Source organism: Triticum dicoccoides, chromosome 7A, assembly GCF_002162155.2.
Source record: "Triticum dicoccoides isolate Atlit2015 ecotype Zavitan chromosome 7A, WEW_v2.0, whole genome shotgun sequence".
Taxonomy (NCBI): domain Eukaryota; kingdom Viridiplantae; phylum Streptophyta; class Magnoliopsida; order Poales; family Poaceae; genus Triticum; species Triticum dicoccoides.
The window spans coordinates 250,652,867-250,667,648 of NC_041392.1; positions in this window are offsets into that span (position 1 = coordinate 250,652,867).

A 14,782-nucleotide genomic window follows, 5' to 3' on the forward strand; every position below is an offset into this window, starting at 1 on the left:
CAGCAAGAGTGGAACAAAACACCAGGCATAAGGCTGAGCCTTCCACCCTTTACCAAGTATATAGATGCATTAATTAAATAAGAGACATTGTGATATCCCAACAAGTAAACATGTTCCAACAAGGAACAACATCTCCATGTTCCAACAGGGAACAAACTTCAATCTTCACCTGCAACTAACAACGCTATAAGAGGGGCTGAGCAAAGCGGTAACATAGCCAAACAACGGTTTGCTAGGACAAGGTGGGTTAGAGGCTTGGTTCAACAATATGGGAGGCATGATAAGCAAGTGGTAGGTATTGCAGCATAGGCATAGCAAAAGAGCGAGCAACTAGCAAGGCAAAGATAGAAGTGATTTCGAGGGTATGATCATCTTGCCTGAGATCCCGCAAGGAAGAAGAACGAGTCCATGAAGAAGACAAACGGACGTAGACGAACGGGTCCTCACAAACGCGACGTTATTGGAACCAACCCGACGAAGCAAACACCGGAAAGAAGCACACAACATAGTAAAACAACCATCACATAATCATGGCACGAAGCGCAATCAAGTATGATGCATGTCCGGTTTAAATATGCATGGCATGGCAAAGTGCAACAACCAAAACTACAAATTAAGTGGAGCTCAATATGCAATGAGTTGCATATTGACGGAGCACCACATCAATTATTTAGTTCGATCTCGTTTATGTACCCAACAATATTAAATGTTGTTAGCATGGCAAGAGGGGAAACATAAGAAAACTAAACATTTAGGCAAGTTTAAATGAGGCCGGAAATAACAAACAACAAATCCGGTAAATCCCCATATGCAATTATCAATTTGGTGCAACAACAATTTTAACATTTAAATGTTATTATCATGATGCGAATGACATGTGCAAGTTTTATGCAATTTTAAGAAAAGTTGACAAGGGCATATTAAGAAGCATTTGTCAACGTGGCGGAAATGAAAAGGGGAGCCACGACAACGATAACGAAACGGTGCCACAACAATGTTCCGGTTCTGGTAACTCGATTGAGATCCTGGTGCAAAGAAATTGCGACGGGAGCGTGACATGCAATAGAAGGTGGGGTGCTCCCGATTACCGGGTTCCCACATGATGGTGACAAGGTAAAAGAGGGCAACGTGCACCGACAAATCGAGCACGATGCAAGCACGAGCATCTCATACATCACACATGCATTCGTTCAAGGACGTCGTCTCGGGGTTATACCTTCGAAGCGTGCAAACGGGATAGTTCTCGTTTGGTGCAAAGTAGAGGAAGTAGACGTTCTCGCGACGGCGGTAGTGAAAGTAGTCGTTCTCGCACTCTCTAGGGTCGACGGTAGAGGTTCTCGCGATCTCGGCGGTAGTAGTGGTACATGTTTCGAAGAGGAACTTGACGAATCCGAGTAACTTGGGGTCGATGGTGGTCGTTCACGTTCATAGTTGCATGAGTTTCCGTAGATGTTCGAGTCATCGGTAGCGGTTTTCGATGAATCCCAAAACGGTCTTAGCGTCTTCATGCATAGGGGTACCCGGCGGCGTGGTCTTGGCAAGTTCCAGTGCAGCAGCGGAATGGAGGGAGACGAGGCCAGCTGGTTGTGCACACGAAGAGAAAGGTCGGCCCCAGGCGAACCACGGCCTCGACGAGGCGCTCGCGACAGAGGCATGCAACAAGTGAGGCGCATGGAGGCGGACAGAGCTGCTGGTCTTTGGCGCCATGTATCGAGCGGAGATGGACGAGGCAAGAGGCGGCGACGGACTTGGTGAGGACTTAGGCGCCTGGCGGCGCTCCAGCGAGCCGGGGCTTGGCGAGGCCAAGGCAGAGGAGGGACTACGCGAAGTAGGCCCAGAATGGGACGAAGATAGCGGGTTCAAGGTGAAGGTCGCCGGTTCTGACGAAGAATATGGCCGGAGCGGTGGCCTTGCTGTGATCAGGGGCGGCGTGGCTCGCCGTTGACGAGGAAGAAGCAAGGCGCCGGACTCGCAGCAGGGCTGCTAGAGGTTGGGGGCTCAGCGGCGGCGGCCATCACCGGAGTCGCTGGTGGAAGGAGGAGGCGGGGCATGAGGCTCGCGCGCCAAGGCGAGGTATGAGGGGGAGCTGAGGACGGGGATCGGGGGAGAAGGGTGGCTGCGCTCCTCTCTGTCGCTCCTGGCGGCGCGAGGAAGGAACGAGGGGAGAGGACAAGGGGATCGGGAGATGGGGGCTAGGTTAGATCGAGGAGGGGCTGGGCCTTAGAGGCCAGCGCTGGAGTGGTCCTAGAGAGGCCCAAGTGGGCTGCACGGCTGGGCTGAGCTCCCTCTCCTTTCCAAAATCCTCCCTTTCCTAAATTATTGTTTATATAAATAAACAATCAATAAAGGGGAAAATCCAGGGGTTTTTGGTTAGGAATATGAGATATATAAAAATATATCTGGAACCCTGGATTTATGTAGGGTTTGAATAAATTGCTCCGGCATTTTTAGAAGGTAGAAAAATAATTACAGTTTGAATTATTTTCAAACTTCAATCATTTTTGAACCTGACCAAAACAACTTCGAATGGGATGAAATCTGACAGAGAGGGTGTAGGAAAAAGGCAAGACTTATAGGGAAAAGATGAACATTAATGGAGGAGGAATAAGGTCGCTTGCAAAGACATGAAAAACGAAGGAAGTGGGAGGGATGATGCATGTGTATGGCTTGAGAGAGAGATGACAAGGAAAATATATGAAGTTAAGTCGGATAGAAGAAGAGTTGAAGAGTAATGCAATTGTGTGATGGGTGATTCCAAGTTAATGGGATATTTAATATAGCTCCCTAATATTGGGAGGATATGTTATAAAGAGAAGTCACTCTTCCCTCGATTTAAATGGATCGAAGATCCACACAATTTACTTAGTTGAGATGCAAAAGATTTATGAGATGATGGCATGATGACATGATGCAATGCAAAAATAAAAGGGCAAGCACAAATGAAACAAAAGACGAAACCCAGAATATATGGAAGTCTTCTCGAGCATCGGTCTCGGGGCGTTACATTATAGAGGCCCTGGGCCTCTCCCCAAATAATGAGCGGGAAGGGCGCCAACACTTGGCCATTTTGAAGGGGAACATATAGTACAAGTTATCCTGACCAAAGGTGGTCTTTGGCTGCCAAAAGTACCGGTGATGGCGCCGTTTTGGGCTCCACGGCGACCTCCGTCCTGCCGCTCTGCTGGTCTTGGTCTCGTTGCACCGGAATGGTAACCTTTGCCCGATGCCTTGGCATGTGCTTGCCCCCTTTTCACCAAAGGGGAAAGAAGGACACTACGCAGGCCGACGCCCGCCTGGCGCCCGCCTGGTCTCGATCGTCATGGCTTGCGTCACGGGCTCCTCGTGAGGTATCCCCGCCTTGATCTCTCCGCCTCCTCGTGAGCCTGCCTGGTGAGGCCGCCTCAAAGGAAGCTTCCGATCGTCCGCCCCGCGAGGCTTGGCCCCTCGCGAGGGTCTTGAGCTTGAGCTGATGAAGATGGGCCGCGCTGGGCCCCCACTTGAGCCACGCCGCAGGCCGCAGGCAGTCAAGTCTGGGGACCCCCATTCCCAGAACACTGACAGATCCTATTTTCAAAATTTGAGAAAACTCAAATATGAAAATAACGAAATTCCCAACTCTCTACGTGGGTCCTTGAGTGGCGTAGAATTTCTGGATCAGGCCAAAAGCAATAAAATATGATATGCAGATGATCTAATGTATAACATTCCCAATTGAAAATTTGGGATGTTACATATACATAAATCTACCCCAAATGGGTTTTTTTTGCCACATCATGTTCATGCCATTCCATGATAGCATGCCAAGTTTCATGAATTTCAGACGAGTTTTGGATTTACTAGAATTTAAAAACCATGTATCTCAATGTTTGCGGCCGAGTGACGGTGCCGAGGTGTTTCAAATTCATTCCCATTTCTTGCGTGAGACCTAAGCATGCACCGAAGGACACGCATTTGATTTTTCAACACATTTTTCTAGACTGGAGCTTGTGCCTGTAGTGCAAATTTGAATTACGCACATAAAATGTCTAGAAAACTCAGTAAATTTATAAAAATGTCCAAACAAACACCCAAAAATTACTGAATTTAAAACGATACTCCTATTGTTCTATGTTGACACTAGAAAAAAAATTGAAAGCAAAAATAGGCAACGAATATCGTTTCGTCCACAATGGTGACACGTTCCCCTACTGGAACCATGAGGCTTCTTGTGAGAAACTCTGGTTTGTGAGAAGCTTATACCCAAATAGAATGCCAAGTTTCATGAATTTCAGACGAGTTTTCGATTTGGAATTTCAATACCAAGATTCTCAATGTTTGCCGTCCACCCACGGTGCCGAGGTGTTTGAAATTCATTCCCATTTCTTGCATTGTACATAAGTATCCAACTATGGACACATATATGATTTTACAACCCTTTTTTGGTGCAGAGGAGCATGTGCATATAGTTTAATTTTGAATTATGCACCTTAAATGCCTAAAAAACTTTGTTAATGTATAGAAATGTCCAAACGAACCCAAAATAGTTTCAATTTTTTGACTACACTCCCATAGTTGCATGTTCATTGCAGATAAAAGTTCTAGCAATTCAAACACCCTCCTTTGCCGATATGACTCCATTCTGTATTTCAAATCAAGACGAAAAACCAAGTTGGTCACACAAAGTTTATTATCACCAACTTTGTGTGATGCAGAACAAAATATCTTGGAGCGTCGTCGGACTAGTATATGGCTTACGCAAGAAGGTTCGTCGGCTACAGTCCACAGCCAGCATGTCAAGCACACTAGCTCGCTCCCAAAATATCATTTCACTATTAAATCATCACCGGTTAAAGATGGGGATGTGGACCTGCGTCGGGGCAACTTTGGCGGCCCACTCCGGTGAGAGTGCGGCCGCAACCGCCATGAGGGTGCTAACAACCTGCATGAGCGTGGCCGCAATCTGCGACCGGGCGGCCAAGACAGCCCAAACAGCTGCTATTGCTACTTAGGTGGCGGCAGCAACATCTGCGTCGGGGATATCAACTGGCGAGAGCAGCATGACAGTTTGTCTGTTCCGCAGTGGGTGCCTTAGCCCTGATGCAGGCCGCCCACGACCATGTTGAGGACGCCAATGCCCAGCTCCCGGCGGTCACCGAATAAATCGCACGAAGCCTTCTCCGAGCATGGTCGGCAACCCACGAACGAAGAGTTGGCACGATGGAGCCCGTCCAAGACCAGACCGCGGGCGCCCACAACCAGCTCATGGTGGCCTTTTCCGAAGAGATGGTGGACGCGGACGGCGAGATGCTTGCCGAGTATGGTGCGATGGATGCCATGGAGCCCCTTCCCCAGGAGATCGTCGGGCGTGAGCTGGACATGGAGGAGGCGGCGGAGACCGACGGGCGCCAACCGGAGTAGTACTCTTCGTTTAATTAAGAGTGCCGGTCTTTAATTTTTTAGAGTAATGTTTAGGTCAGCTAGCTCTGTTTAATTGCTCTACTTGCACGATTAAGAAGTGTGGGTGTGCTATAGCCTCTTTTGTGTACCCAAATTATGCAATGACATGGATGACCACTATAACTAGGGAAATTCGGACCAAAATGTGCACGTTCAAACTCATCACACACGAGATAAGCTATATGAATCGTTTGTGATGTTCACATATTGTACACAGTGTTGAATAAGGGACCATGTCCGATGACACTTTGCGTGCCAATTTTTGCTTCACCGAGCCAAAATTTTCGGCTTCCTCGGAAATATCTACCTCCCCCCTTACCAAAAGCCACATTTCCCCTGTTTCCACCTTCGTTTCCAAGTTAAAACCTTCACTCCTTGCTTGCAGCGCCACCTCCTTGTCGGCGACCCTCCTTCACGATGCTCGATTGTAACATCCCAATTTTCAATTTGGATGTTATACCTAGTTCATCATATGCATATCATATTTTATTTACATTTAGCCTGTGATCCTAGAAATCTTAATAAACTCAAGGACCCAAGGAGAGAGTTGGAGGTTTCGTTTATTTTCATATTTGAATTTTCTAATATTTGAAATGAGGGTCGTTTTGATTTTAATATTTTTTCTCTCCGAAATATTTCCAATATAAAAATAAAAGAGTAAAGATAAAATGACTTCTCCAAAATAAGAGGAATATTTGAGGGAAGATTTTAAAATCAAATAAATATTTTATTCAGTTTTTATTCGAGGTTTTATTTGAATTAGAAAATATGCATTTTTAAAAAATAGCATTTTCAGGCTAGAAAAATGTTCACTTTGTTCTAAAAATTTTATTTAGATGGTGAAAATTGTTTTGGAATTTTTAGGATTTTTAATATATTTATTTAGGATTTTTCTTCGACGGAATTCTTTTAAAAAAACTCTTCGCCGCCCGACTGGGCCAAAGGCACAGCCGAGCGAGGCCGCGCTCGCGCCGCTGCCGCCTCCCCGCGCGGGAGAGTCCCTGCCACCGCCACGTTCGAGTCCGGCCAGGGCACGCCTCCCGAGGCCGACCCCGACCCGGCGCCCCCTCGCCCAAGTCGTCCCCTGGCCCCTTTAAATAGCCGTGCCGCCCTCCCCACCTCGAGCCGCCGCAGCCGCTGCCGTCCGCCGCCCGCCGCCGCCGTTGCTCGCCGCTGCCACTCGCCGCGCCGCCACCGCAACCCCGCGCCGCCCGACGCCGCCGTCCGCCGCTGTCTGGTTTTCTTTCGGTTTTCATCGGTTTATTTTGGTAAACCCTAGATCTAGTTTGGTTTTTTAGTAGATCGGTTTTTCTCAGTTTTCTCCGGTTTCGTTAGTTAGCGGACGTTCGCCCGAACGCCCCTATTCGTGAACATGTTTGTTCGTTTGTCTCTGCTAGCGAACGTTCGTTCACTAGTCTTTTCTCTTTATTTTATTTTTGGCCAGGGACCTATCCGCGATTATTTTTATCACAGATTAGCCCCTTATCTTCAAACCCTCGCGACTTTTTAACCGTTCGTCCAAATCCAGTGAATCCAATGCCAAAATATTCGTCTCAAACCCCTCTTTCAAGATAAGCAACTTGAACATGATTCTGGCAATATAAAATTTGGTTGCAAGCAGATTTGAATTCGAACTTCTTTTGAGCGTAGTTTGAGTTTGGTAGCTCCGATTTGAGTGTTTCCTTTTGCAAATTGAAGCTCTTTAGTTGAAGTTTCAATTTGGACTTTCTCATCTAAGTTTTACCCTTGCATCTATGCTTGAGTGCTTATGTATGCTATTGTTTGTTTGCGATAGAGTTTCCGGAGTGTGAAGCGTGCTACTACGAGTCACTAGGGTTTTCAGATCATCAGCAAGGCAAGTAACACTTTGATCATATCCCTTTTATTACCAAGTTTTTATGCATTAGATTCAATCCTCAAACACTGCGTGGTTAGGATTTGATAACTTGTGGGTAATGGGAAGTAGTAGTTGAGGTAGTACCTATTGCTCTTTTTATTTAAACCATGGGAGTTATTTCTACGTTAGGCTTATACTGGTATGCTGTGCTTGTAGACGTGGTTTGGTTTGAGTGATACATGACAGTTGTGAGCATTATTATGAACTAAGGATTTAATTAAGGTGGCTACTTTAACACACATCTGGGTGGATTGTTTGTGGGCACCTGGGGCAATCCAGTGCTGTCCAAGGAGATCCCAGGGAATCCGTGTGATCATCCTATGGCCCGCCACCCAGGCTCAAAGGGAGCATATTGTTATTCATGCTGGAGACTTCCGTGTGCAGCCACATGTCAATATGGGCTCTGGCATAGTTGAGTAAGTTGTGGGAATCCTTTCCATGATGGGCTAGCAGATGTAGGGGATTGTAGGTGTACCGGCCTATCTATCAGTTAAGGGGACCTCTTCTGAAAGACTGTGGCTCGGTCATCCGTTTCTCAAACATCACACAGTGCGAGAAATACAACGGAGGAGATCGAGTCTTGTGGGGAAAAGTGTGCAAACCTCTGTAGAGTGTACAAACTAATCATGATTAGCCGAGTCCCCGGTTATGGACATCTTGAATATCTGGTGCTTGAATTATTATGTTGATCTCATCACTTTATGTAATTAATAATTTTGTTGGGTTAATGATTACTTTAATTGGGCTTGAGATGGGGTTACCATTCTCAATGTTTTCAACAAACTTGATAGTTAAATAAAATATATTCCTTTATTGTAGGGAAAGATCGGCTTTTTGCAAAAACACAATAACCATAGAGCCTCCACCAGCCAAATATGCATTTAATTGTAGATGTTACCTGTCCATTGCTCTACAGTGTTATTTTGCCAGCATATTCCATGTGCTGGCCCGTTTTCGGGCTGCAACGTATTATGTTGTAGACTTTTCAGACGAAGAGTAAGGTGCGCTAGATCATCGTCGTGCACTCAGCTATGCCGTTGGAGTTGATGGACTCGCTTTATCTTCCAAGCCTTCTGCTGTTATCTTATTTAGATGGCCTTAAGCCATATTTTTGTAGTAAGTTCTCTTCTGAGACTATCGATGTATTAAGTGTGTGATTGAAACTCTGTTATAAATCCTTCAAGTACTGTGTGTGTCAGCATTACCGATCCAGGGATGACACTTATGCACAGAGATTTGACCATTTGAGGTCGGATCGCTACAAGATGGTATCACAGCACACGCTGATTGTAGGACGCGACCACTAAGATAAGCCATATGTCACTCTTCTCTACTCATTTATGACTCCTCTCCATTTTCCACTCTATAGATGGCGGACCCGAGGAATAAGTTTGCTCAACCAGATGAAGACACACCGTTTGGACGACATTTGAAACAAGTCACTAGGTACCTGAACATCGGAAAACCAAGCTTCACCGGGACCTACACCGCCACTTTACCAGAAGGGGAGCGCTGGATGATTCGAGTTCTTGTTCCAGGAAGGACATTCACGCCAGTTACTGAGCCCATAGAGTTTTCCTTTGATGCACCAACCTGGAGTCTAGGATAGAGCATGGAAGCCCACATCGCCATGGGACGCATTGGCGAAGTCTACAACAAGGATCTTAAGGACACAATCTACCAGATATGTGGGCGCCGAGATGAGCAATGGGAGATGATCAACACCAAGAGGGATAGGTCCATTGCAGCCTTCATCCAGGAGTTAAACCAGCACATTCGTCGTCAGGAGAACCAAATATGCACAAGCATGATAGATCTGAACAAGTTGATGACTAGGAACATGGAGCTTGAAGAGGAACTCAAGTCTACATGCGACCGATACGAGGAGGAAATCACAATACTAGTAGAAAAGAATGACGACCTGACGAGGAAGCTAGGAGTATTCATGGGAGACCCCGCGCCGGGAGGAGATGACGACCATCCCAAGGACTACATCATCATCGACGACATCGACAATAGTGATGATGATTATGAAGACGAAGCTAGAGCGGATATCATGGAGTCTTCCACCGATCAAAATTTCTAGATGACCCCCATATTATTAGTAGTATTCCCCCATGTATATAGTAGTAGTCCGAGTATTTTGTAATGGTAGCTAGATCGATTGTATGCCCTTGTTTGAATTGAGTGGTGTGATATGAATGTGTTTGTCTCATGTGCATATGGGTAGTGTTTTTCTCCTTAGACCTCATTCTATTCTAATCTCTCCCCTCTAAAACCATCAGATGCCTCCGAGATATGATCCCGGATTTGTCTTCCCAATGGAGCTCATTCAATTGATCCAACAACAGAATGCCTTGATGCAGCTACTAGTCCAGAACCAAGGCAACAACAACAACAACAACCCACCACCACCACCTCCAGTTGACAACCTAGCCTTTTTCTGAGGTTGAATCCGTCGGTGTTTTCCAGTAGCACCAAGCCGATTGTAGCTGATGACTGGCTACACAGGATTGGAAGGGAGTTGACCACTGCAGGTTGCACAAATGCGGAGAAGGTGCGCTTTGCCGCACACCAACTGGATGGACCCGCAACCTCATGGTGGGAGAATTACACAGCCACTTTTCCCGTAGCCAATGTTACTTGGGATCAATTTCAGCAAGCATTCCACACTGCACATGTCTCTACAAGAGCAATGAATATGAAGAAGCGTGAGTTCCGCAACTTACGCTAGGGAAACCGTACTATGGGGCAGTACTGATGAGTTTAGCAAGTTAGCCCGCTATGCTCCAGATGATGTGGCCACAGATGCCGCGAAGCAGGAGAAGTTTATGGAAGGGCTAAATGATAAGATGAGTATGCAGTTGATGGTGGCAACATTCACTAACTATCAGGAGTTGGTAGACTGGGCCCTTATGATTGAAAGCAAACAGCAGCAGGTAGAGAGCCGCAAACGGAAGTATGGACAGGGGAAGTACAATTCAGGAGCTCAGCAGAAGCCTCACTTTACCCCTAACCCCGGAGGTTACACCCATAACCATGGAGGCCATACTCACAATGGATGAAGTTCCAATAACCACAGTGGGCCTAAGAATGGAAACAGGAATAGAGCAAGCAGTAGCCAGAACCGCCCCAACCCAGCAACGCCCGCCAAGAAGGACCTGAGCCATGTTACCTATTACAAGTGCGGGAAGACTGGGCACTACGCCAATGACTATTCTGAGTTGAAGAATGGTAATGGAAATGGAAGCTCTAGGAAGAAGCCCAACCCTTTCAATAGGGGACAAGTGAACCACGTTAATGTGGAGGAGGTTGAAGAGCAGCCAGATGCAGTTATAGGTAAGTTTTTGGTTAAGTCATTACTGCACTCATTCTTTTCGATACTGGTGCATCGCATTCATACATTTCGAAGGGGTTTGTGGATAAGTATAAGTTGCCCACCAAAGTTCTTAAGACACCTATGTTAGTAAGCTCGCCAGGAGCCGAGTATATGGCAAGCCAAGGATGTTTTCAGATGCCATTGACCATAGGAAGGCACGTTTTCCCCTCGGACTTAATAATTCTGGAGTCACAAGGGTTGGATGTGATACTAGGCATGGATTGGCTATCGATGTATGGAGGGAACATCGATTGCGCCAGCAAGTCAATTCTGCTCACCACCCCGGAGGGAAAGAGGATTAAGTATGTGTCACGACATGCGCCGAAGAGGACCCAAGTGAATTCCCTCTCATGATTTGTTCAAGAGGAAGTGCATGTTGTGAAGGATTACCCAGATGTATTTCCAGAGGAACTACCAGGCATGCTACCGGATCGAGACATAGAATTTTTGATAGAGTTGTTGCCAGGCACCAGACCGATATCAAAGAGATCGTATCGGATGCCCGCAAATGATCTGGAGGAAATTAAGAAGCAGATTAAGGAGCTACTGGAGAAAGGTTACATTCAATGAAGTTCATCACTGTGGGGAGCCCCAATGCTCTTGGTTGAGAAGAACGATGGATCTTTGAGAATGGTTGTTGATTATCATGCATTGAATGAAGTGACGATCAAGAACAAATACCCACTACCGATGATCAACGATTTGTTTGACCAGCTGCAAGGAGAAAAAGTATTCTCCAAGATTGATCTGCGATCAGGATACCACCAACTGAAGATCCGAGAACAAGATATACCTAAGACAGCTTTCACCACAAGGTACGGGCTATATGAGTACACGGTCATGTCATTTGGATTGACAAATGCCCCTGCCTATTTCATGAGCATGATGAACAAGGTGTTTATGGAATTCTTGGATAAGTTTGTTGTGGTGTTCATTGATGATATTTCTGGTATACTCGAAGAATGAAGAGGAACACAAGGAACACTTGCGCTTAGTTCTCGAGAAGCTCAGGGAACATCAATTGTATGCCAAGTTTAGCAAGTGGGAGTTTTGGTTGAAGGAAATTGGATTTCTTGGACATGTTATATCAGGAGAAGGTATAGCAGTAGACCCCACCAAGGTTTAGTCTGTAACTGAGTGGTTGGCACCCACCTCAGTTGGGGAGATCCGCAGTTTTCTAGGACTTGTGGGATATTATCGGAGATTCATTGAGAATTTTTCCAAAATTGTGAAGCCTATGACGGAGTTGTTGAAGAAGGACACCAAGTTTAAATGGACGGATGAATGTGAGTCCAGTTTTTAGGAGTTGAAGAAACGTTTGGTTACAGCCCTAGTGCTGATTCTTCTGGTTATACGCAAGGATTACCAAGTGTATTGCGATGCTTCTCGCTTAGGACTTGGAGGAGTACTTATGCAGGACGGAAGAGTTGTTTCATATGCCTCACGACAACTTCGACCGCATGAGTTAATTTATGCCACGCATGATTTGGAGTTAGTAGCCGTGGTGCATGCGCTCAAGACCTGGAGACATTTTCATATTGGAAACCGATGTGATGTGTACACGGATCACAAGAGTTTGAAGTACATTCTCACGCAGAAGGAGCTGAATCTCAGGCAAAGGAGATGGTTGGATCTTATAAAGGATTATGATATGAAATTGTATTATCACCCAGGAAAGGCCAATGTCATAGCAGATGCTTTGAGCCGGAAGAGTTATGCCAATACCCTTGTAAGCAGAGGATTAGCGCAGGAGCTAGTCAGGAATCTCAAGGAGCTTCGTTTGGAGGTAGTTCCAAGAGGTTTTGTGGCAACAATGGAGGTTCAGTCTACATTATTGGGAAAGATTCGAGAAGCTCAGAAGGATGATAAGGAAATTGCTCAGATAAAGGAGAAAATGAGCAAAGGAAAAGCCAAGGGTTTCCGTGAGGATGAGCACGAGACCTTATGGTTTGACGATCGTGTTTATGTACCCAATAATGCAGAGATCAGGAAGTTAATACTTCAGGAAGCTCATGACTCGCGATACTCGATACACCCCGGAAACACCAAGATGTATTTGGATTTGAAGGAACGTTTTTGGTGGACAGGAATGAAGAAGGATATTGCCGAGTATGTAGCAGTATGTGATGTATGTCAGAGAGTGAAGGCGGAACTCAGAAGGCAGTAGGATTACTGCAACCTATGCCGATACCCGAATGGAAGTGGGACAAGCTTGGCATGGATTTTATCACCGGATTACCCAGGACCCTATCGGGATATGATTCAATCTGGGTAGTAGTTGATCGTTTGACAAAGGTAGCTCATTTTATCCCTGTGAAGACCACCTATACAAGCGCAAAGTTGGCCAAAATATATATGACCAGGATTGTATCTCTGCAGGGAGTTCCGAGGACCATCGTATCAGATAGAGGGACACAGTTTACCTCGAAGTTTTGGAATCAGTTCCACCAGGCTAGAGTTCAGTACAGCCTTTCATCCGTAGACAGATGGACAGACAGAGAGAGTCAATCAGATTCTAGAGGACATGTTGAGAGCTTGTGCGCTAGATTGTGGATCTAGTTGGGATGATAATTTGCCTTACACAGAGTTCTCATACAATAGCTATCAGGCTAGTTTGAAGATGACTCCTTTAGTAGCGTTTTATGGAAGGAGATGCCGGACACCGTTAATATGGGACAAAGTTGGAGACGGTTAGTTGTTTGGACCCGATTTAATCAAAGAGTCTGGAGAGAAGGTTAAGTTGATTCGAGATAGAATGAAGGTAGCTCAGTCCAGACAGAAGAGTTATGCAGATAATAAATGCAAGGAGATAGTCTATGAGATTGGAGACCAAGCATATCTTCGTGTGTCACCACTGCGAGGAGTTAAGCGTTTTGGAGTTAAGGGAAAGTTAGCCCTGAGATTAGTAGGACCATATCGAGTTTTGGAAGTATGGGAGAGGTTGCCTACAAGTTGGAATTACCCGAAGGACTGTCAGGAGTTCATGATGTGTTTCATGTTTCCCAGTTGAAGAAGTGTCATGCAGAGATGGCTGATATTCCACTAAGAGATACAGTGCCTCTAGAAGCAATTCAGTTGGATAGTGATCTAACCTATGAGGAGAAACCTGTCATGATTCTCGAGTTTGCCAACCGGGTTACATGCAGCAAGGTTATCAAGTTTTGCAAAGTTCAGTGGAGCCACCATACCGAGGATGAAGCCACCAAGGAACGAGAGGAAGATCTACGGAAAGACCACCCACACCTATTTTCTAACCAACCCGAATCTCGAGGGCGAGATTCATCCTAAGGGGTGTACGTTTGTAACATCCCAATTTTCAATTTGGATGTTATACCAAGGTCATCATATGCATATCATATTTTATTTGCATTTTGGTTGTGATCCTAGAAATCTTAAGCAACTCAAGGACCCAAGGAGAGAGTTGGAGGTTTCGTTTATTTTCATATTTGAATTTTCTCAAATTTGAAAAGAGGGTCATTTTGATTTTAATAATTTTTCTCTCCGAAATATTCCAATATAAAACTAAAAGAGTGGAGATAAAATGAATTCTCCAAAATAAGAGGAATATTGGAGGGAAGATTTTAAAATCAAATAAATATTTTATTCGGTTTTTATTCGAATTAGAAAAATATGCATTTTTAAAAATTACATTTTAGGCCAAAAAATGTTCACTTTGTTCTAAATATTTTATTTAGACGGGGAAAATTGTTTTAGCATTTTTAGAATTTTATATATATTTATTTAGGATTTTTCTTTGGCGGAATTCTTTAAAAAAACTCTTCCCCGCCCGACTGGGCCAAAGGCCCAGCCGAGCCGGGCCGCTCCCGCGCCGCCGCCGCCTCCCCGTGCGGGAGAGTCCTCGCTGCCGCCGTGTCCGAGTCCGGTCAGGGCACTCCTCCCGAGGCCGACCCCGACCTGGCGCCCCCTCGCCCAAGTCGCCCCTCGGCCCCTTTAAATAGCCGCACCACCCTCCCCACCTCGAGCCGCCGCAGCCGCCGCCGTCCGCCGCCCGCCGCCGCCGCCGTTGCTCGCCGCCGCCGCTGCCGCTGCACGCCGCCGCTGCTCGCCGT